Below are 26,432 nucleotides of genomic sequence, written 5' to 3'. Positions count from 1 at the left end.
TACATAGTATATATTTGCATAACCACCGTTATATGTATGACAACATCTGACAATCTCAGTATATTCGTACCCAAATCATAATCACAAGACGCGAAACCAGGCCGCAACGGCTGATATTGCATAAAAAAATATAAAACTTATTTCGGCATAATATTATGTATATATGTATATATTATTTATATACCTCAGCATGTGTGTTTAAATGCAAATAAGCCAACTCGCGGCTATTAGCCGCTTATAAGCAATTTAACGGAGTGGGTTGGTCAGCTGGGCGTTGAAATGCTTTCAACTGTCAAACGGTCAATAAACCGTAAAAGTACAATAAAGTAAAATACATATATAAAAGTATATATACTAGCATATATGTACCTATATTTGAGCAGTCATTAATTTATTCATAATAATAAGTCAAAGGTCTGATTAGAAAGCTTTAATAATAACAATATTTATAAATATTTAAATACATTTTATAAAAAATTGATATAACAAAATAACTATGACATTTTCAGTTTCACAATGTCGCAATTTAAATTAAATAATTCCAAAAATTAATAATAATTAATAAAAAATCTATAAAGAATTAAGTAAGTAAAAAATATAAGAAAACTTTTAATTTACAAAGTGTTGAAAATTTAATAAATTAATTTTATAACTCTAATGTAAAATTAAAAGAATTATAATTATTACAGTTTAAATTTTTGTGTTCTAATAGTAAATATATATTTTTTAATAAATAATTTAATTTTTAAATTTTTTAATTAAATTTCATAAATTGATTTAATTTAGTATATCCTTTTCTAGCTAAAATTTTTTGTGTTTAATTTTAAAATTTAATTTTTTTAATTAATTAAATTTAATTTAAAAAAATTAATTTTATAATTAAGTTAATTAAATTTAATGAAACAATTTTAATTTTATAGTTAAGTTAATTAAATTTAATTAAGCAGTTTTAAATTAAAAATTAAATAAAATCAATTTATAAAATTTAAAATTAAAATTGTTTAATTAAATTTAATTAACTTAATTATAAAATTAAATTAATTTTAATTTTAATTTTAGCTAGAAAATGATATTATACTACTTTATTTTAATTTTTATTTTTGTTATTTTAAATATTTAATAACAATTTTTTTATATATATATTGAATGTTATTTTATTAAAAATTTTTCTACTAATTTCTGTTTAAAAAATAATAATTAATATTTACCAACAATTTCTTATTTTTTTTATTAAAATTTTAAATATTTAATTAAAAATCTCTCTATTAATACTTTTTATTAAATATAATTTATTTGATATATTAAATAGTATAATTTTTTAAATTTTTTTGTTATGTGAATATTTTTTATGTACAATTTTTTATATACATATGTTTTCATACATTATCTTTTGTACTTTTAATTTTCAAAAATTTTGTTTGTTTTTCTAACAATTATTATTTTTTATTTTTCGAACTACTAAAGACAGGTTTTACATTAATTGCATTAAATTCAAAAAACTTCGAAAACAAATTTTTACAACAATAAACAATGAATATAATAAATAAATGCAATAAACTCAAATGCCTGCATAAAATGCATAAGAAACACGCCCAATTTTGCTGTCCGCTTGACCAAGTGACCAGCGTTTTGGCATTATTTCGGCCACAGCAAACGCCCCAAATGTCTGCTGCTGCCACAAACGGTAACGAGATACTGCTTATTTAGACATTTATTACCACACCCGTGCTTTGCATGTGAATAATTTCAATAAAGAAATATAAAATAAAAAAAAGAAAAACAAAAATAAGAAAACAAACTAAAATAAAAAAAGAAGTCAAAACAACAATACAAAATGAAAGCAAAAAGCATAAAAACTGAACGATAATTGAAAAGGCACAAAAAACGGTAACACAATAATGCCACAGAAAACACGAAATCCAGTTTGGCGCGTGCCACACCGACTCATAAGTAAAACTTCAGGCGATCGAGTCAATGCAATTGCGCGCAGGCGCATATTTATGCTGTAATATGCGCATACTTATGGGCTTGTTGTGTGCTTATGTGCATATATGCTATATTTGAGCTGTAGCATAAAATTGACGTTAACTGCGCGTGGCTGAACTTGTTGCACGTTAGTGCGGCTACAGCTAATGATGTTGACTTGGCACGCCCTTGTTTTTTGTTCACTACTTTGGACTGTTGTGCATAAGGAATTGGGTGGAAGGTTTCAGGCATTAATATTTAAATAAAGTTATGAAAACCAGGCACAAAAAGGAGAAAACATAAAAAAGATATTAAAAACCAAAAACAAAAAATTTTTTAATAAACAATTGTAATTTTTGAAAATTAAAAAACAACTTTGAGAAATTAAAAAAAAAATATTTAAAAAAAATTAAAAAATAAAAACAAAAAAAAAAAATTTAAACTTAAAATAATTTAAAAAAATTTAAATATTGTCTTAAACAAAAATATTATTTTTTTGATTAATTCCAAACCTAACATTTTTTATAACCGCCTCAACTCATAACCTACAGCTGGTTCTGAAATAATAATATAAAAACTTCAACTACAAATAGTTCATATATGCAAAACGCGCACGCGATCGCTGCTCTTGTCGCTGTTATAGCCACATTAGTTATCTCCAAGCACATGCACATACATACTTACATACATAAAGCACTCAAAAGCCAAAGAACTCAACAGACAACATAACTGGTTGCTGAGCTGCCGCTTAAACTGCATTCGATATAAAAAAAAAAACTAAGCAAAAAAAAACTAAAAAACAGTATAGAAAAGTAAAAAAACCACAACAACTACAACAAACGCTTATAAATTTGCGCTTAAAAAAATCACAGCAACACCACATAGTAGAAATGCTTGTGGAAGAGGAAGCTCTGCAACTGCATGCAAACTGAAACTGGATAAACGGGTTCTTTTACTACGATTGTTTGCAAACCAGCTAAGCGGAGCTTACAGAAATATAGAAGAAAAAATAAAAAAAATAAAAACTTTGCGCTTGTCGCCATGTAGGTGTGCAGTTTATGTGACTTTTGAAGGTTTTACATGAGGTAGGTTGGGTATTGATCGCAGGATATAAAGTGGATTGAAGTTTTTGAGCAACTTTATAAAAACCAAACGTTTTACTCTAACAGATGGAAGGGTTTAGAAGAATATTTGGTTGAAAATGTCTTTCTTATTTAATAGTTTTTAATGTTTAGTCAAAAAAATAATTTTTGAGTTAGGTCACACTTAGTTAAGGCACTTATAAGATGTTTTTTAACTCGAACGGCTTTGTATTAGCAGGCAAATATTTGAAGCAATCTATTTTAAACCAGAAATATTTATTCTTAGTACTTTTTTGATAGTATTTATATAAGTAAGTAGTAAGTAAGTTTTCTAAATCATGATTTTTTTCAAGTCATCTTGAAGTCAATGTTGCTCATACGTCATGTCGAGCTCAAATTAGTAAATTTACTTCTCCATACATATGTATGGGTAATTGAAAATGAAGGTTTTAGATAAACAAAGTAGCTTTGAATATAAATTGTCACTATCTTTGAATTCAAGAAATATTGTTAAATTGTACTTTACTGAATTTTTTTAGGGCTTTGATTAAAATCAGTCATGTTTTCGAAAACTTTTACGAAAAGAAAATTTTTTAAAAATATCTATACACACACTTTTTCATTTTTAAATATCTATAGTGTTATAGAATGCAATTTTTGATGGTTTTGAGGAATATTAGAAAATCATTTCAAAATATAAATTCACATATTTTTCAATTTTAGATACCTGCAGCCTGCCTTAAAGCCCAAGCACCTACTAAGCACACACATATGCCCATATAAATTATATGCACAAATAAATACATATATTTCCACGCCCGCTGCTAGCAATGCTGAGTCATCAAAGTCAACACCACCAACAAAAAAGGCTAGCATACATAAAAATAGAAATAAAGCAAACACCTATCAAACCACCAAAGGCTCCACCCATCGTCGGGGAGTTGAAACAAAATGCATACGCATACAAAAGCAGAACATACAGCACATACACACATATACTAACACAAACTGAGAATGCACAAGGGTGGTTACAGCTGCCACCTACCATTGTGTTTCACCAACATAATCCCTACATTCCCTCGCTCGAGCAATTCCAGCAAATACTTGTACACAGCTAAGCATATTCATCCCTAACTCTGCCTTTTTTCTTTCCTTTTACTCACCAGCTTGTCTGCTTTGTTTGTTTCTTTCTCACTCTCAACTGGTGGCTTTGCTCCACAATTTTTATCTCTAATAGGCTTTGGTGGCCATATTCATAACTCAGCTTAAATGTTTTGTGCATCACTCTCACATTGCTGGTATCCCAACTTTTTGCTCCTCTCTGTTTTTGTATGTTTTTATCAGCTTCTACCGGGTAATATTTAGGCCTGTTGGAAACAACCCTTTTTACATGTTTTTGACTTTTGTATTATAATTTTTTGTAGAATTGCGATTTCATTGCTCTTTTTTTAGTTTCTCTCATTTTATTATTGCTCTTAACACCTTGTTGTTTGTTTTGTTATTGCTTGTTTTTTACCTAGCAACTATATATATTTTGGGCTTTCCCGCCAGAAACCACAGTCTCAAATATATTTATTTATCATTTGGTATTCCCTTGTGTATCGTTCGTTATTTTATGTGTTCTTCGCTACCAGTTTCGCGCTCTCTCTCCTTCTGTTTACCTAGATGACGCATCACGGCATACCAACCATGCCACAACTTTATAATTTTTGAGCTTAAATACTAGGCTTCGGATAAGACCCAAGGTTATTTGTGGAAGTATGGACCTAACGCATAAAGTTAATTATACAATCAGCTGATTAAAGCTCTCATTTTGAGCCGTTAAAATGCTATCCATGCTGACATATTTTTAAGTAAAATTTAAGAACTTTATAAGCTTTTATTTGAGAGACCTTATTTTGACTGCATATCCTCAACTTTTCAACCATTTAGTCCTTATGCTAGAGTTCTGTACTTGTTATGAACTTTTAAGTGACTTCCAGAAAACCGACACAAATCCTCATATGATAATAGCCATAGAGTGTCTCATGATGCTCCATATTCAGTTGATGCTACAAATTGAGCAATATTTCATATAAGCTGTGTAAGATCTTCGTATCTCTTCTTAAGTTGGGTTCGCAGTGACTCCTGAGTTACATATAAACTTGAGTAGGATCTTCCCACCTCTCCTTGAGTTAGATTCTTAGTGAGCCCTAAGGTAAAGAACGTCACTTAATTTCTGAAGAGTTTTTTTTTTAACAAATACATAATTTCGAGACCAATTTTAACATTTTCTCTCTAATTTTCGAAGCAGGAAGCAAGTTTCCCACATCCGTCATAGCGCCCTTAATCCTCACCCATAACTTCTGAGTTTTATAGGAAAACAAAGAAATACATTCGCACCTATATGTAGACTCCTCTTTTGTTCCACGCTACTACACCAACTCAACTACTAGTTAGCGCCCAATTCAGCTAACGGTACTTCAAATTTATTACGTACCCTGCCACAATTTGCAAGTCATTTACTAATTCACAGAGAAATGCTTGACTTTAAGCTTTACTTCCTCACTTATCAAGCTCCCAACATGCGGTATGCATAAAATCTTAAAAATCTTAACAAGTATGCGTGTGAATAACGGTATTTGTAAGTACGTGCCACATACACACTGTACCGAAACTTCAACTCAAAGTCACACATACTCAGAAAGCACCGCGGGCAATTCTTCATACACAGCATTGTTCTTCAAGGATGCTGGCACTTTCAACATGCGCCTAGCATATATGCTTCCGTGTTAATGATTCACACATTTAAAAGAAATATATATGTATATCTACATGTATGTATAAAGATGACAGGCATCATGTAAAAATTTTCCTGCAATCCCAAGCATTGTTACCGGGCAGTGCCGTTAGGGCGCCTAAAACACTCACACATACATTTGGCCCAGCCACCCGACAACATGCGCTCAACCCCTAAAAGCGCACACCTACTGCAAAAGCCTGACGCTTGACTGTTGTCAGGCGTTCGTTTTGCGGCTGAAAAGTAGGCAGCAAATAATAATAATAAAAAATTTTCTCTACACCTAAAATTTCACTGCCTACATTCCGGCGTGCAAGCACGCTTTCACCGTATTTTGTTTTGCTTTGCACTTTCTTAACATTGCACACCTCGCCAGCGCGCCGCCTGCATAAGCCGACGCCCCGCATATCGATCCGCCGGGCGTTCGTTTTCTTTCATTTGGCTGTTGCCAACAGCTGTTTTGCCGCGTCCATAATTGCGCCTAAAAGTCTGCAAAGCTGCTTGGCATGCGTGTGTGTGCGCGCGCGTTATTTTCGCCGGGTTTGTTTTGCTCAGCAACTTCGTCTGCGCTGTTTGGCAAACGGCCGTGAACCTGGTCGACAGGTCGTCGTGTTGCTTGCTGGGTGTGTATCTGGGCGAGCGAAAGCAGGGCGTGCAGCAGCAAGGAGCGCTGACTTATTGCCGTTTCTCTTGCCTCCTTGCTGTCGATGTTGTTGTTGCTGATTGCCGTTGCTTTTGCGCTGGCTTTTGGCTGCTTGCCAGGCGAAAAATGGGCGCGTCAGCAACGAACCGTACAACAAACATGGCGGTCGCGCTGTGCTGCTTAGAAACAGCTGTGCGCCGCTGGTTAGCTGATAAGTGGGCCTTGCCGCAAATGTTTTCAAAACAAATTTGCACTTATTTTTTTTTTAGCTTTTTGCCTTTCATATTCTTGCGCTCAAAACGCCTATGGCAATACGGCTGTAACTTTTGTAAATACACAACTTTGTTGTTAAACTTTTGTTGCCAAGCTGCCGGTTGCTAGCGCTCTCCACTTCGGCCGCCCGCTTATGCCGCGCCACATAAAAGGCTGTTACAGTTACTGTCTACAGTTGTGCGCTTGTTTGCCAGCAGCTTTTGTGTTGTTGTTTGTGTTGCTTTTGTCGCATTGTTGTTGCAGCGGGTTTGTGTCATTGCCATTGCCATTGAATTTTCTACATGAAGAGCTACGCTGCTGCCGTTGGTGCTGCCGCTACGGCTCTTGTTACCGCTGTATTATATTCAAGTTATACTGCTTTTCACTTGGTTTGTTTTTATACCTTTCCATTTTATGCCTCATTTTCTATTATCGCATCGGCTGGCAACTGCTGTCGTCAACAACTGCGCCTACAGTCCATAGGTGGCAGCCGCAGCAGCATATTATATCATGCTATTTTTTGTTCACTTTGCAATTTTTTATTCTTTGCTGTTTGTTGTTGGCGTTGCAGCTTCATATTCGTTGCGCTTTGCATGTATAATGTGAAATTTGCATTCGACTGCGCCACAAAATGCCGCAAGTCAACAAGCCGGCAAACACTGCTGCAATATATAGTTAGTGGTATATATGTTTGTGAGTAAATATATAAATATTGCAAGTATATACATATATATATATATAATGAGACTTTAGAGCTAGTGAGCGTTGTTACCAAGTACAGCAATTTGTTAGTGCTTTTGTTGTCGTCCTGCAGTTTATTCATTACTTTTTGCCGCGCTTGTTACCGTGTTATCATTCGTGCTTTCCGCTCCCTTTCTTATATCTATGATTCTCTCTATTTATTGCGCAATGCCTTTTCGTATCAACAAAGCAATATATACATACGTAGTAAATGTATATATATACATACATATATACTTATCATAGAAAAAACCTTTTTAGTCCACAGTCATTCATACTTTTATACACAACTCGACTTAAAAAATGCTATTTTTTGTATTTTTCAATTTGTACCTCAACTTTAATTGTTCAGTGATGGCAACAGTGAATAGCCCTTTATTGTTGTTGCTAATATAGACACTTTTTAAATAGCTTTTATTTTACGACCTCCCGTCTTGGTAAGAGCTTTGAAATAAACGCAACATAAAAATGTAGAAAGCAACGAATTTCTTAAAAAAAAGAAACAAAATTATACGGAACATTTTATCTAAAATTCTCCAAGGTTAAGCGAAATTGAGTACATTGACCGCAAAAAGTTCAACATTTGAAATCTGGCTTTTTGTTTGCTTTCTATGCACTACTTTCATAGAAAAGCAAAATTATTTTGGGGTGAAGTATATTTAGGGTTGTCATGATATAGTACAAAAGCTCTGAAAAAGCTTAAAGCTCTTATTTTTTTTAATACTTTGGTTCTTAAACAAAACTAATAATTAAAGTATAGGTGTTTTGGTTTTAGGTCAGTTAGTATGGTCGTTCTAAAAAGCTTTGCAAAAGCTCTAGATACCCTAGAAGAATTTTTCACGACTTTTATCTTAAATTTACAATTTTCCGTCAATTTAATTTCTTACGATCTTAAGTGTTCACTTTCTGCCCAAGCCTATATAAATTTAGACAACAAATAAGTTTTGAAAAGCTCTTAAAAGCTTCTCTGCCCACCTTAATTATTATTAAAAATTTACTTTTATTTTGTTGTTATGCTTATATGCACCTAACTTCTTTATAAAACTTGTGTAAATATATAAAATTGTAACTTTATGTGAGCTTTATTTGCTTTGGGCTTTCAGTTTAAATTAATATTTCACATACATATATTTCAGATATTTCTTAAATTCTTGAAGAAAGACATTGCAACAAAATTTACTTCGATTATAGTGCCACTGAAAAGCTTTTAAGAAGCTTTAACAGTCCTTAAAAGTTTATTGACATCTTAGAGCTTTTTTTTGTACTTAACTTTTTTTTTAATTTTATTTAATATTTATTAATGTAAATTTTTATGGTCCAAATACCGAAAATGAAATGAACGAAAATACAAAATAGCAACAAAAAGAAAAACCTATACAATATAAAAAGCTCCGAAAAAGCTCAATCGTAAATATTTCGTTATAAAATCTTTCTTTAAAAATTATATTCAGAGAAATAACTCCTTTGCAAAAAAATGTTATTTCTAACAGCATAATTACAATTATAAAGGGTGTTTCGTTATAAACTTTTTGTTACATTAAACATTTAAATATATATGTACATATGTATGCATATGTATGTATGTATATGACACTTAAAAGTTATGCTAATAAATTACTTAAGAGCACTTTTCAAAGCAGACATGTATCTACGAATATATGGTTGGGTGTGTATACTTTTCAATACAAGTACATATATAAAAACCACACTGTAGACATGCCGGCAACACTGCACAAAACCAAACTGTCTACCAAGCAGCCCGTGCAATGTCTTCCACTAGCCGGTGTTTTTGCTGTTATTGTTGGTGTAGCTAAGTCAAGTTGATGACACATGCCACTGGTATTTTTATAAGTTGCACGTGAAGTAGCAAAAGCGCGGCAACTACCGGCATTCCACGGCATTGATGTCACACACTTATACACCTTACATACATATGTATATAAACAATGTGTACATAAGTAATTAAGTGTGCAAATATGCCCATCAGCAAGTCTGTTGTTGTGCATAGCAGACAACACATGTTTCTTCTGCAGTTTCAAGGGCGCTGCTCCACACTTTTTGATTGCACTGTACCAACATTTGTGCAAAGAATAAATTTAGTTGTGCGCATAAATTAGTCAACGTGGCATCCTTTTTACTTTGATGCAAGCATTGTTATATAATACATGTAATTGCAAGAATTAATTGTTAATTACAATAATTAATTATTAATTACAACACTAATTAAATAAAAATTACAATAATTTGAAGAAATTATTTCACAACTTTTTTTCTGAGTTTCTAAGATCTGCTTCCACTGTATTATCTCAAGTGGGGCCTATATTTAGCGGTACATACCCTGTTTTCCTCTATTTTATCTATCAAGTGGCCACTTGTTTATTACTAAGCGTTAGTATTATATTTGGTTGTAAGATCTGCAAGTTCGTTATCACTAAGTTGTAAACACTGACTCATAAACCGCAATAATGCGGCAAATAAAATGCGGAAGGCAAGTTCTTCAGCTGCTAAAGTTTCTTTTCCATAATTAGTAATTTACTAATCATAATAAAATTTAAAAAATGTATATTTATTCAAAAAATGTATTATTTTTTTTCCAAAACTGAGAATTCTTTATAAACAAATTTTCAAATTCTATAAAAAAATAGAAGATTTTAATCTATAATGTTAAAACAAAAACTATGCAACATAATATTTTTATAAATAAAATAAATTTTGTAATACGAAAACTCTGGAAAAAAAAGTTAAAAAATATTATTAAAAAAAAATTAAATATTTATTCGAAAATTATGTGTGAAAATATTTTATTTTTCAAAACTGAAACTCTTATGAAATTATTTTTTCACAAAAAAAGATAATTTTTTCCAATACTGAGGAACTTTGGAAAAAAAATTTCAAATTCTATAAAAAACGATTTTGATCTAAAATTGTGATCTAAACTATACAGCATAACATTTTTATAAATAAAGAATAATTTTGTAATTCGAAATTCTGGGAAATAATTACAAAATACTAAAAAAAATTAATAAATATTTATTTTTTCTAAAATTATGTGGGATAATATTTTTTTCTTTTAACTGAGATCTTTAGATTTTTTTTTTTACATTATACAAAAAAAGATAATTTTCCCAACACTGAGAATCTTTGTAGAAAAATTTTGAAATTCTATAAAAAAAGATTTGGATCTAAAATTTTAAAACGGAAACTATATAACGAAACATTTTTATGCTAAATATTATTATTTTAATTCAACATTTCTGCGAAACAGTTACAAAATATTTTCCAAACGCAGAAGTATTTTGCAAATAAATTGAAAAAAAAATAAATATGTAAGCTTGTGTATTAAAGCTAAATAAACATTTTTATTTCTTTGTGCAGAACTTATTATTTTTTGATTAAATACTCTAAAACAAAGTAAAAATAATAATGGAAATAAAAACAAATATTGATTAAAAATAAAATGAACTTTATATAAAATTTAAAAAAGTTTGTAGTGAAAAATTTATAATGCTAAATAAATTCAATAGAGATAAAAACAAAATCAAAATTATTTAAAATTTTTCAATTCATAATTTTTTTATTATAATATTTTTAAGCAATAAAAACAATTAAATTCAATTTTAAAATTTATTTTTAATAATTTACTGCTTTCAAATTTTTTAAATTATTTTTTATAAATGTATTTAAATATTTTTTTAAAATTATTTAAATTTTTTTATTTAATATTTTATTTTACATTTTATTATAACAATTATTGGTTAAAAATTATAATAAAAAAATATATTAAATAAAGCTATTTAAATAATTTAGAAACTCTAACACTCTAACTCTAATTAACAAATATATTGTTTTTTGTCAAATTATAATAATTTTAAAATTTTGAAAAAAAATTAAAAAAAAAAATTTGAAAAAAAAATTTTAAATTTAATTGAATACTTTTTTTAACATTAAATATAAGAATTAATAATGAAAATATTAGCAAATATTAAAAAAATACTATTTTAAAAAATTAAAATAAACTTAATAAAAAGCTCCATGACCACAAACTGCGCGACCATTAGCGAAGCTTCTCGTATGAATGACTATATCTGCTACTTTTATATATGCTTATATTCAATGTAATAATATACGCAAGTATGTGCGTGCTGACTAATTTGCAGCACAATGCAATTGATTAGCCCTCTAGCTGACTTTGATTATCGGCTGTCTGTGGGCGCTGGAAGTAATGAAAGCGCCACTGCTTTGAACTTGACCTTACCCATAGCAGTGTTACGCATCGGCGCCTTGCGACAAAAATAATAATTACAAATATGATTACCAATACGCATAAAGATATGTAGATATGTGTGGAGATAATGCGAAAATAGTTTGTGCTTATTATAATCCAATATACACTTGCATGTATATGTATATATAAGTATGTTTGTCTTATCGATCTATCAACGCTAAAATTAAACTGCAACTGCATTGCGGTAGCTGCAACTAATCGCATTATCGCGCGCAAAATGAAGGTGCTAAGCGGCTTACGAACACCATCGCCTACTAGCAGACGAACTAAGCGTTCATAAGCGATAGCAGCCGCGCGCTGCTCATAATTCTATCAATCAGTTTAATATACTACATAATACATATGTATATACAATATATACTAGACGCTTGGCTGTTAGACGAATGAACAGCGCGTCAATCGCACAACCGCGCTTCAGCACTCGCCGCCGCTGGGTATAAGCTTGCACTAGGCGCTGCGCTTCTCACGTTTCGCGCGCGCAAAAGTAGCTCATAACGTTGAGCGCATCTAAACGAAGCGTGAATTATATTCAATTAGCTCCTCAGCTTTGTGATGATTTTTTTCTATTATTTATATTTTTTTTATTATTTTCATTGCTTTGTGTTTTATTATTGCTGTGTGTAGACGATTTAGTTGTTTTCTTTGGCTCAACGCTTGGCGCGCCATTCAATCAATTTTTTGCCGCATTGGCGATCCGCGGATGGATGACTAATGGACAGCAGATAAGACATGATTTATATTAATGAATTGAATTGCAGCGTAAATACTCGTAGACGTGGATAGATGACCGCGCGTGTAATTAAAGTTTATAAAGTAGCGAGCAGCGCTGATAATATAAATGTGTCTAGATGGGTCTGTATTTGAAAGATTACTCACAAAGTAAAGACAAAACACTAAAATTAGATGAAAATACTAAAATTCTTGAAAAAATTAATTTAATAAATAAATATATAACAAAATAATATACGTGAACATATTTTTTTTAATTTTTGGAAAAATTCCTTAATACTTTCTATTAATGAAAAACTACTTATTCTATTAATTAAATAAATGGAAAAAATTATAAGTAATTGAGTTAAGAAATAAATCTAAAAAAAAACTATTGATCGCCTTGTGATTATTAAATAACACTAAACAAATTAAAAAAACAAAAAACAATAATAAAAAAATAAAAATATAGCCTACTTTCAGGAGTATTGAAAATAAGTCAATGAAAAAGTTGATATATTTAATAACACTTTGAAATAAGTATTTCTAACTAACGAAAAGTAACATGAATTGTATACAAAAATTACTAAAATTTATTTTTAGTTTTTTTTTATATAAAAAAATTTAAAAAATAATATATACAATTATATACAATAATTTTTTGGTAAAAATAATTTTTATATCAAAAATATATAAATTTTAATACATTTTCCACCATTGCTGTCAGCATTTAAACTTCTCGATAACAAATAATAAAATAAAATTGTTGCCTACATTCGGGCGAAACGAATTTAAGATCTTTGAAAGCAGTTACCATAAACCTTAAACTGCTTGCATAATCCAACACCTCATAACCTTAATCTGTTTTAATTCATTATCCAAAAATTATGTAGGAAATTTCATATTCATTGTTTTACTCGAATATATAGCACTGTTATTAAAAGCGTTGTCTACAAATTGACGCAAATTGATAAACTGCTCTTTATTTCAACTAAAACAAGTGAAAATATATCTCCTGATGACTCTACGCTACCAATCACTATCAAATCTTTGAATCATCTAACATGGTGTAATATAAATATTATAGATTTTAAGATGAGAAAGCCACCCACTCTCTTATTAGAGAAACATAAATATCGGTGGTTGAGGAGCAAAGTACTTTTATGAGCCCGCACACGTCCACTTTGTAGCTAACAACCTCGAAATACCGTATGTGCTAAACACAAAAACTCAAACTCAAGAACTACAAGAAATTCTAGAATCACAACAATTATTTTTTCCATAACCCTCAACGTTAAGGTCATTAGAACACTTACCATCGCACATATTTTATTCTTGTTTATTTCTGTTTCAGTTTTTATATATATATTTTTTTTTATTTTTACATTTTTTTATATTTTTATTTTTTTTTTAAGTTTTTATATGGTTTTTTTTTTTGTTTTTGTTTCAAATATTCATATACGCAATTTCGCTCCAACGCCTATAAAGTATTTATGACTTTTTAATTAACTTCTTAATTGTTGCAATTAAAGAGCATTTAATAACAATTTACAGCTAACAAAACGTTGCAAACAAAAAGCATGTTATTTACCTCTGGGAGTTGAAGAAAATGCATAGAATAAAAAAATAGTAAAATCAAAGCTTCGAAACTTCATCGCATAATTTACAACGCATCTTCGCAATGTGAAGTGCAGAAACAAAGCAAAACTGTTATTCTAACAACTTGCAACAATGTTGCTGTTGATGTTACGACACTCGTCAAGGTTGCAACTTGAAAAAATAGTACTTAAAATACTTGAGGCTAATATGTGTGTACAATAGCTACTTACGCATATGTGGAAGACCATATACTCATTTGTACTACAAGTATGTATATATCTGTATATAAAGAAATATTCTATGAACTCATCACATAAGTTCATAATTCTTCAAAATTATTGTTTGACTGCACTGACGCATGTGGCAAATGTTTGCCAGTATTTCTTACAAGCTGCAGCTACTTGTGATTCGCAATATCTTAGGAAGAATATTATTTCTTATGCATACATACTTACATATATGCTTATGTATTTTTTATACATACGTATTTAGGTACTTCTATATGAACATATGTCTTCACTGCATTTTCAGCGCTGTAGACTTATCTACATACCTACACATGTATATGGATCTCTTTATTGCAACTCGGTAGGCGGTAGATGCAACCCGTATATTTTTCGCTTTGTTCTACTCCTTAAATGCTAATTATAGTCGCTTATCATGTGCAATGTCATTAATTTTATGAATTTCGTTCTTTTGTGGCAACCGTAGCGTATTTAATTTGAGTGATCATATATTTATTTCCTTTGTAGAAAGCAACTTAAAGACAAAAGTACAGTACAAAACCATAGAGTAGAATAGAGATGATGCTACTTTGTACCAGTAAAAAGATAACGATACTTTGAAATGACGTATCCTCTTTTAAAAATTTTAAAAATGTAAATTTTTTTAGAATTCTTAGTTTTTTTTTACTGAGATCACATCTATCAATCATTTAACTGGTAAACAAAAATCGACTTGTTTTTTGTGACATGAACAGAACAAAGAGTTTATTATGTAAAAATTATCACAAATGCAGAAAATAGCTACAGATTTCTTCCATCACCTATAGTGTTCCACATGTTCGTCACTAACGGCTCCTAAATTTTCGAGGAAAAATCCAGATGGGAGTCTAGAAAGTGAACTTTAAGGAACATGTTACAACCAAGGAGTTCAGTCACAAGATCTTTGTAATTTTCAGTTTTCACATTTCCAAGAAAATTTTTAACAACGCTTTTAAAGGCCCTCCTGGCTCGTATTTCAGTTTCATTAAGCATTTCCTCAAATGTTTCATCTTTCATTAGTTCGCTTATTTGCGGACGCATAAATATGCCCTCCTTAATTTTTAATGTTTTTTTTTGGCCCGGAGTGAGTGCCTGACGTACTGGCCACTGCCTGGAGTAATCTTGTGAATTTGCGGAATAGCCAGAAGTTACACGAAGGTAAATCAGGCGCATGCGGTGGTTGCGACACGATATTAGTTGAAAATGTGGCGCTATGATCAAAAATAACCAATGCAGTAAGAGACGGTGCATTATCGCACTACTTTGTTCAAGGCTTAAAACAATTAACCATTATTATTGCAGGCAAAGTAGAGTCAGGGATAAAAATTGCTTATTTGCATTTATATTATATTATAATATATTATATTTTATTAATTTTTTTATATTTTTATGTTGTTTACACAAATTTTGAAATTGCTAATAATTTTCCTTCCAAATATTTCTCTACCAATCTAACTTGATTCATAACAATGAGTCAGTTAATCGTGCAAATTCAATAAAACTTTCTCTTTTGCTGCCCACACTTCAATTATTGTGAAATGTTTACACCATGTTTAATCACCTCAGAAGAAATATTTACATACGCATTAGTGTTTCTTAATTTTTCGCTTCCTTTGGTAAATAATTTATTCATACACAAGTTCATTTAACTCAGTTTTATAAACGCTCATGGAAATACTCGCACCTACATATACATACATATGTATATGCAAATTTCACGAAAACTTGTGCCTACCTCAACAGAATAAAAAGTATGCCATATATATATTTTTTTTTTTTATTTCGAGCGTTCGCACACACACACTTACATGCTTGTATGCTAATTAGCAGTTGTTGCGCACGCCTTACTCGCGTCAGCTGTCTGTAGCGCCAAATCAGCCAAAAATTTGTCATTCATTGTGACGTCACAAACAAGCGCGATTTAATTGAGTTTATCGACTTTTCAGAGAACCGCACGTTCATAAAACATTTATGTATGTATATGTTTAAGCGCTGACTTGTTCCGTTTTTTACTTGCGATACAAAGCATGACTGCACAGAAAGTATAGTGAGCAAAATTTTACATATGAATACATATGAATGATAAACAAATAAGTATTTTTTAGAACAGCGTCAACGTAAGGAATTTAAGTAACAGCAATAAATAACACGAAATGTATAGCGTACAGCTGAAGTGATTTGTATATTTCAATATATATTTGCTGATGTTTAGAATTTGGTTTAGAATTGACTAGTTCGCGAAAATATAAATATTATGAATAAATAAGTGTGTAGTAATAATTTAACTAGAAATATTTTTTTGCAAATATTTTTTGCAGAAAATTAAGATTTAAATGTTTTCAAATTTTTGACTAGAAACATTTTTATTTCAATTTTAAAACTCGATTTTTTCATTACTTTTATTTATTTAGTAATATATATTTTTTACCAGCTTTATAACTTTTAAAAAAAAAAAACGCATAAAATTTGCAAAATCTCATCGGTTCTTTATTTGAAACGTTAGATTGGTTCATGACATTTACTTTTTGAAGATAATTTCATTTAAATGTTGACCGTCCAATTTTGGGCAACTTTTTCGAGCATTTCGGCCGGAATAGCCCGAATTTCTTCGGAAATGTTGTCTTCCAAAATGCTGGCTTATTTCTGTAGACTTTAGACTTAGCCCACAAAACTTGTTGAAACCACATGTCAACCAAGTTCAGTTCTTCCATTTTTGGCAACAAAAGTTTGTTAGCATCGAACGATATTCACCGTAACGTTGCGTCCAACAGCATCTTTGAAAAAATACGGTCCAATTGCGGCAATTTTGCTTATTTACGTAGCCATTCAACCAGAAATGAGCCTCATCGCTGAACAAAATTTGTCGGACGTAAAGCGCGAAACACATTTCGAACCGAACACTGATTTTGGTAATAAAATTCAATGATTTGCAAGCGTTGCTCGTTAGTAAGTCTATTCATGATGAAATGTCAAAGCATACTGAGCATCTTTCTCTTTGACACCATGTCTGAAATCCCACGTGATCTGTCAAATACTAATGCATGAAAATCCTAACCTCAAAAAAATCACCCGTTATATATTTTTTAACACTTTAACGCTCTTGACGGAAGTTTTTTCTATATTACTATAAAGAATAAGCATATAAAGTTCTTGAAATTAAAAAACATATATTTTTCAAAAATTTTAGGAAAAAATTATCGTAATTTTGCTAATAACATACAATATTAATACCTACATTTTAAATAAATAAAATTATTTAAATTTTTTCGGAAAAAATAACGTTTTTTTTTAAATAATTGTTAAGGTTTCCCAAACTTCCGAAATTCAAAAATAATTTATATAAAATTTATTATGATCAAAAAATTAAAAAACAAATTTAAATGATTAACCAAATAATTTATTTTCAATTTAAAAATAAAATTTTTTTTTATTTTTTTAATTAAAAATTTTTTTTTTTTTTTTTTTTGCAAAAAAATTTTTTATTTAAAAAAATTTCAAAATTAGAAAAATTAATTTTATAAAAAAATATTATTAAAATAAATTATTATTAAAATGTAATTTTAAAAATTTAAATTAAATTTAAAAATAAATAATTACTCAAAATTTAGAAAACAAAATCCATGATTAAAACTATTGGAAAATTTTAAATAAAATTTTTTTATTATTTTCTTTAATTAAAAACTTTAATTAATTTTGTTTTTTTTTGCAAAAATAATTTAAAAAAAATGTTATAATAGTTAAGAAAATGTTTTTAAATAAAAAAAATTATTTAAATTAGTTAATTATTAAAAAAATTTAATTACATTAATTTTTCAAAAACGTTTTAAAGTTTTAAAAACAGTAAACCAAATTTAAAAATTAATAATTACTAAAAATTTGGAAAACAAAATTTATGATTAAAACTATTGGTAAATTTTAAATAAAATTTTTTTTAATTAATTTTTTTTTATTTAAAAACTTTAATTAATTTTTTTTTTGCAAACATAATTTAAAAAAAATTTTTTAAAAATTAGTTAATTATTAAAAAAATTTAATAAAATAAAATTTTTAATTGGAATAAAATTTTTTTATTACAAATTTATAAAAAAGACTTGTTTACAAAATTATGAATTAACAAAATTGTGCCACGCAAAAACGTATAAGTAACGGTACTTTCTTTCGCTCTTAATTTATTTCGCAACATGCCTTCATTGCGACTTTTAATTAGCTCACTTTTTCATCTTACACGCCTTTGTAAATAATTAACCGTTATGTGGCGTTAAAGACACTTGTACATCTGGTTTTCAGCGCATTCAGCATAAGAACGGCTGAGTGTGAAGAAAGTTCTTTGTTGCCTTACAACGAAAAACAATGATGGACAGACAATGGCAACAAGTTGCTGTGCGTAAAACAACAACAAAATTGCACAAAAAATTTATTAATAATTAATTTTTATTTTTCTTGTTAGCGGCTTTAGTAAGAAAGTGACAGTTTACAAGGTGTTGCGAAATATGGCAAAGGATTCATTGTAATTTTGCAAATGAGAAAAGATTTATTGGGGACCAATAAGAAAAAATTTTAAAGGAAATGCCTGATGGATTACTAACGGCATTCTGTTGATTAATTTAAGATTTTTGGTAAACATAAATACTATGTGCATATGTACATATGTGTATAGAAATTTGGTATACATTTTTGAAGAAAATTACAAAAAAATTTAATTATTTAATTTTTTTGTTGAAAACTTTATTTCGGAAATATAGTTACTAAAACTAATTGTAAATTGATTCAAACTAAATAATTTTTCACAAATTTTTTTATTGAAAAATGATACGTGTTCATTAAAAATATCATTTCCGAAAAATATATGCTTCACTATTATTATTAAAAAAAGTAAAATGTCTAAACTAACGGTATCTTGATTCCAACTAAATATGTTTTCTTATCTTTATTTTCGTTGAAAAAAATAAAATGTTCCTAAAAATAATGTTTCCACAAAAATATCAAAAATATTATTACAAAAAGTAAAATATCAAAACTAACGGTCTTTGCATTCGAAATTTTAAAATTTCTCGGAAATTAAATTAACACTTTTCCTGCATTTTAACCTTCGCATTGCGCTACGGCAAACACAACAGTCATTTCTTTACAACATAACCGTTAGCTTGTAATTAATGCCACAAATTTGGCAACGTCCTTGCAACACTTGCTTTGCGCATTTGGTCACACATTGAACTTGACGTCTGCCAAAATTGGCAAAAAGTCTATAAAAGTGCAAAAATATATATATGAACATATGTGATATACAACTGCAGCTACCTATATACATAAGTGACCGTTATGGCTATTCGTGGCTGCCTGTTTTACACATTGAAGCGCTTTGTTCTGTATGAAATGATTTTTAGACGCCAATGACCAGCGCCAGAAATGGACAATAGACATGTGTAAATCTGCCTTATATATTTATATATATGATAAATTATATATGTATATATATAAATATTTAAAGCCAAACGCTTGTATGTTTGTTTCTGTGTGCATCATTTGCGCATGTGGCATTCAGAGTATGCATGCCACACCATAAATGCCAATTTTTGCAATCTTTTCGCACATTCAATTAATACCAAATTTAGTTTGGCGGCAGCGTTTATGACCGTTTAAGCGGTCAATTAACGGTGTCTAATTACATGTCAGCAAAAAAAAAAATGTTTTTCCTATATAAAAATCTGAGAACAGCGTCCTTAAGACAGCTTATGTAGCAGTTGAAATATATATTCCTATATATCTACAAAAAAAGAAAATATGTACTATAGTATATATAGTTATGTACATATGTGTATATATGTATATACATCCGCACATATATGTATATCTGTATATATACATACATATATCAATATCATTCTAATTTTAATTATCTGCCACGACATTTTTCTGTTTCAAAAACTCTCAGTCCACTTCCCGCATTTCTAAAAATTTACTTGACACCTCCGTATCTGTCTGTCTGTCATTCAGTAGCTAACATAACAAGTATCGATCAAGCGCACGCATATCAGTCCGTAGTCGTTCTATATGGCGATCACATTGCATCACATTATTTTTTGCGCATTTTTTGTTGCAATATCTATGTAGTTATTATTTATTGTGGTATGCTTCATTGTTTTGCCATTTTTGGCTGTGCTACTTTTTAATTTTTCATTTATCTCTACATAAGTTTTTGCTGCTTTGCCACATTGTTTGTCTGTTTGACACTTAAATGGCAACACTTTTGCTTACTGGCCTGCGGTCATAGTACTTGGCGCTGGCATGCGATCAGTCTGCCCGGCCAGTCTACTCGCTCGCTCATTCATGCATATATTCATTGAATTGTTGTATTGCTTTTGTTATTGCTGTTGCTGTCGTAATTTGTCATTTATAGTTAAGATTTGGTGGCCAGCTGTGCGCCAAAATCTGTGCGACTGTGCGGCAATACACTGAGCTACAACGACATATATGTATATAAACGATAATTTTTGACTTCTCCAAAAGTTTCACAGTCGTTTAATGTTTTCGTTGATTTTTAATAAACAGACATACTCGTATGGCTACACTGCTGTCATATATCATAACTGTACTATTGGTTGGTTTGACAGTTGACAAAAATTTTGTGACAGCGTTAGTTGAAGTGGCAACAATACAACACTTGGTGAACTGCAACTGCAACTAACGGTACATAATTTATTACAATGGCTTGTATGAAGGTTGTCATGAAAAGTTTTAAGAAAAAGTAGAGCAAAGGCGAATTTTGATTAAAAAATATTTTGCATCTGTATTTAATGTAGTTTATTTACGAAACTATTCAAAAAACCTTATTTTCGAATTTATACTAAAATGAGTACATTAAATTTTTAGTTTTTTAGAGCATAACGATTGGCTAATTCCTTTTGATGAAAGAAGTATATATATTTTTATTTTTTAATTTCATTCTAACAATATATTTGATATCCGTTAGAACCTTGAACCAAATCTTGTGAAATAATGTAAGTCCCAATATTTTTTCTAATAAATACTGACTCCAAGTACTCATATTCAAGCTTTTATGTAGCTTTTATATACATAGTTATAGGCTTTTAACACAATTTGTGGAACTATCATAATTTTGGTGAGCTTTCATGATTAAGAACTTTCAGAATTTTGCCGAGCTTTCAGTACTTACATATATCATGAGGCTTATAACTAGCAATGAGAAAGGTAAGGTGGAAAAATATTGACACTTTCATCTCCACTATCCAGCTTTCACCGAATTAAAGTTGTAACATCTCAGTTTCCATATTTTTTACGAACCCAACGAATTGGCTGGAAATGATATTGTGATAAAATTGTGGTAGCCTATAATTATGTTGATATTATTCTAAAATCTTTTCGACCAAAACCTAGGACATTACAATGGACAATCGTCTCTAGCAGTCCAAATGGTGTAATGCATGGTTTCACGATAAATCAGCCTATTTACATAGTACCTAACCTTCCCTATATGTGAAACTAAAAGTAAAACTATGAAATGAGTTCAGCTTAAGAAATCTTAAGCTCATGCAATATACATATAACGTTACGTTCTTGTTAATTTTATGGAGCTTTCAGAATAACATTAAGTATACATAGCTTACAGCTTTCACGTTAAAGTTGAAGTCTGGAAGCTTCCACATTTCGATGCACAATTATAATGAACTTTCATTGCCTAGTGCTTTCGTGTTAATATTGAATTTTGAAAAGCTTTCACGTGTAATGATTTTTTAAATATTTATAAAATATATACAATACTGAATAACTAAATATTTCCGGGGAATGGCTTATTAAAAAAAATTACTACCTTTACAGTAATAATTATTAAATTATCGTTAGAAATCTCTTGAAACAGATAAAATTAATTAAAACTACTGACAAGCTTTCATTAAGCATTTCATATGTGATATTGAAATGTATATTATGCCTCATAAATATTAATTTTCTGACATATTTACTAAACACCAGCGGAAATTATGCAGATTTCGTAGTAAATACTTAATTAAAAATGAAAAAGGCACGTGTCACTTTAAAAGTAATTAACTTAACCAGTTTAAGCTTTATATTATTACTGTTAGAAATTGAGAGGAAATAATTAATTAAGCAATTAAATAAAATGTTATTTAACAACAGCGCAGAATGGTATAAAAGAGAATGAGGCGCGAAGAAAATTTGTTGTAAATTTTAAGAGGAATGAGAAGTAAGACAGAAATAAAATATTTAGAAAAATGAACTGCTTATTTTCCAGATCGGAGATTTTATTAAATTTTCAGGGTTCACTTGACGTTGTTTGACCCTGAAGGTAATAATATAAAATTAGCTCTCGCATAGGCAATGCTGCTTTGACAACCTAGAAGAGTTGACTTTGGGAATAAAAAAATAAAACAATAATATTTTTTTCATTTAAGGGTATATTTACTCATTTTCTAAATTTTCTATAGTAAAATTTTAGTAAAATTAATTATATATTTTTCGAGTTATACGCGATTTCTTACTGCGCTGAAGCAAGGTGCTCCATTGCAGCAATTACAGCAGGCTTCTCCGTAGATGGAACCATACAAAAAAAATTCTACCAGATATTATGCGATAGAAAGAAGCTGACGACACATCTTAAAAAAAGTGAATTTTACCAACATTTTGGCCGATTTTTGTCTGCCAGGTTATTGTATGAAGAAAATGCAGAAAAATTTTGAAAGTATCAGTTCATTTGTTTTCAAGTAATTACTGAAGCAAAACTGACAAATTTTGTTTTGAGAAAAGCGCGACTGAAGATAAACTGTTGACGCTATCGATCTCTGTAGCCAAACTTTAGAATACTTTAACCCAAAATTTTCTTTGAGATATCGATTTAAAATTTTATTATGTTATTTCTAAAGGTATAACTTACTTTTTAAAATTTATTGTTTTTTATTTTACTCAGGGTCAAATAATTTGAACTTTTCTAAGGTATGAAAGATACATCAAAACAATATTACCTCGACATATGTATGTACAAGTGCATATGTTTGTGCATATAACTAAAGATTAACAGCAAATCGGCTGTCAATAACATGCAGCCACACCTTTATTGCGGTACGAGTTCAAAATATGTTTCAACTTGCACCATTTAAACCGCTTCCTCAGTCAGCTATAAAAAGCAATAAAGCACACATGCAGCTTTAAACTTCGGTGACACTATTTGACATAAATTTGCTGTTTTTTCATAAGCAATATTATATTCTATGGTATGCATTTTTACTAACTTATACACACATACCACTTATATACTAATATATATGTACTTATTAATTACTTCATTACAACTTTTTCTTAAATGCGGGTATATTTAAACCAGTATCTTACAGTTGCCGCTCATTATCGAAAGCTTAGCACCACCCGCTTGGCAATTTAAAATGACGCAAAATGCGCTTTTTGCCTTTTTTCTGTTTCCTTACATATTCACAACTATATAAGTAATTTATGCTTGCTGTCTTTCGCATTTATTGCTGCAAAGGCACTTACGAGCGCATTGTAACTAACAAAAAAAATCGCGCGAAAAAAATATAAATAACACATTTAAGTATAAAAAGCTAAAAAGATTATTGCAAAACTTCAAGGCCAAGCTGTTGCGTCGCAGCTTAGCTTAGCTACCAGCGCATAACCTCAACACCAACTGCTGGCTTGGCTGATTACAACTGCTGGCCTGTACGTCTGTCTCGTTACTTTGTCATTCACATGCGCTTAATATTATTTATGCATATGTAAATGTGTTTGTGTTTGCAATAAATATTGCCGCGGGTAATTCTTATGCCATAATATGCATTAGCATAAGTATAAAATGATGATAAATTTTAAAGATCGCCGCGCATTTGTAGCATTCATTCGCATCTGCCATGAGCAGTCGTGAAGATAGTAGTTATATGTGTTATTGCAGGTACATACATGGCGTATGCGCAACTATTATTAGATTAAAGTTGTGATGGCGCATGAAGCGGAACATTGCATTAAATTTATAATTGTTGCAATGTGAGTGAGTGTGTGTGTACGCGTACGTGATTGCTTGATTAAAGTTTTGCATGAGAAAATGCGTCTTATAATATCTGCTGATATTTAACTGTCATTCAGTTAGTCATTAAAGTAGGAGTGACTTACTAAAGGAGTTAATTGAATTGGAAAATTAATAAAGAGTAAACTCAATAAATTTTCAACAATATAAATACATGATATGCAACTTAATACTTAAATATTTAACTATTGCTACGCCTTTTTTACCTTTTTTCTCATCCTCTTTGTCCTTTTTCTTATCTCAAATCATAAGCAGCAATCAACTGCTGCCAAAAGATGCTCCAAAGAAGCAACTACTCTAACTACTCTAACACCAGATATCCAACAACACGTGGCAACTTTTCAAAGCTTCCAAAAGAGTCAACAAAAAGTAACGTCGATGCCTCATAGTCTGCCTCGAAACAACGCATTCAGGGCATAAAACAATAAAAAATCAGATATTATATTGAAAATTGCCATAAAAATGACAAGATTTGCGAAAATCTAGTATAAAATGTTGTAATTGCTTTTTAATTAGTTCAAACAACTGAACATTAAACAATAACAACAACACTACTTGAATCTGTAAATATATGCATGTTCCTAATAAATGAAAAATTAAAAAAAAGTTATACAACAATAAATTACAACAACGCGCAGCTATTAAAAAAATCTTGTAGCATTTATGTGATAAAAATATGCTTACTAATTACAACAATAACATATGTATACACGTAAATACTCTAGTGCGCATACCGCAAAAATAAATTCCGAGGCGGCAAGTTTAACTTTGAAGTCAGTTGCGGCTGTGAAAATATTTGTGGCTGTCACTTTTCTTAAACAATGATTACTGACCGATTTTTTTATTTGGATACTATAATGCAGTAACTATGCTGTGTTAAAGTGGTACAGTTCTTTAACTGTGAAATGAGTGATTAATTAGTAAATAGTAAATATTTATAATATTTTATGGACTACAGCTGCCAACAAAGTGTTTCAGAGAGCCTTAAGATGCTTAGAACTTCTATATCTTTCTTTTTTTTATATCACTCGTAGAAAGTAAAACCAAAATTTTTTATCTCAGAGGTATTTGAATTCTCAAAGCATACAAATATATCATAGAAATATGACAGAATAGAACACTCTCGAGTATTTAAGACACATCTTAAAGTTACCGTGACTTAAAAAAATACCTTTAAGTCTTCTGTGTAGCATCTCACATGGAAGCGGAGAGATTTTCTTAGATTAATTGTCTCAAAATCGTGATGATTTTCTCTTACTAGACTATACAAGAGAATGTTTTCGAAACTTTTGGCTTTTTGGTCATTTTAGTCGACACTGGAATGATCTTAGATCACTTTATCGTGAACATTTATATATAATTTACCCACTTTTACTCTACAAATAATGAAAAATATTCTTTTTCGGAGATTAATATACCCTTCTTAAAAAGGAGTAGGAATAGTAAGCTCAGCCCAAGAAATCTATACTAACCAATTAAGGCCTAATAGTCACCCAATGATCCCTTTGGAACAATTTTTTCCTACAATTTTGAAAACTTCTCATAAATTGCTTTAAACTTTACAACGAATTTAGTTGTACATCTAGTAAAGGTGCAATTTTTATATTAAATTTTTTTTTTTAATTTGTTGTCAATAACAAAATATGTAGTTTGGAAGTCTGTTAAAAATACTTGAATATTATTTTGAAAAGTGAAAAGCTTTAAGTAAATTTTTTACAACAAAAGTCACCTCATAATTATGCTCTTCGCTAAATTTTCATTCTTTAACTCATCTTATCCTTATTAAGGGAAAAAAAAATGAGGTCCTTTCTATCCTATCCCGCCTTAATTTTACTTTTTTCATATCATATTCATTTCCTTTTCTCAAATTTTTCATTTCTCAAACCAGCCGTTTCTCATCGTTCAATCCAAGCAAATTTCATATAATCATCTGGTATAAGTTTTCCATATCGTTTTGCTCTTTTTGTTGTCTTTTTTTGCAATTTTATCTATGGTTGTAATTATTCCAACAATTTCATTTTCATGCTTCATTAGAAAATACCGCGTATA

At 29.8% G+C, this 26,432-nt stretch overlaps 1 protein-coding gene across 4 annotated transcripts in view; it reads left to right on the top strand.

Moving 5' to 3' along the window:
* The window catches only part of LOC125778591 (cell death protein hid), a 44,493-nt gene that overhangs the window by 5,336 nt on the left and 12,725 nt on the right, over positions 1-26,432 (top strand). The window lies entirely within an intron of this gene.

Source organism: Bactrocera dorsalis, chromosome 5, assembly GCF_023373825.1.
Source record: "Bactrocera dorsalis isolate Fly_Bdor chromosome 5, ASM2337382v1, whole genome shotgun sequence".
Taxonomy (NCBI): domain Eukaryota; kingdom Metazoa; phylum Arthropoda; class Insecta; order Diptera; family Tephritidae; genus Bactrocera; species Bactrocera dorsalis.
Note: the sequence above shows the minus strand (reverse complement) of the source record. Positions and strands in the feature narration are given on the sequence as shown.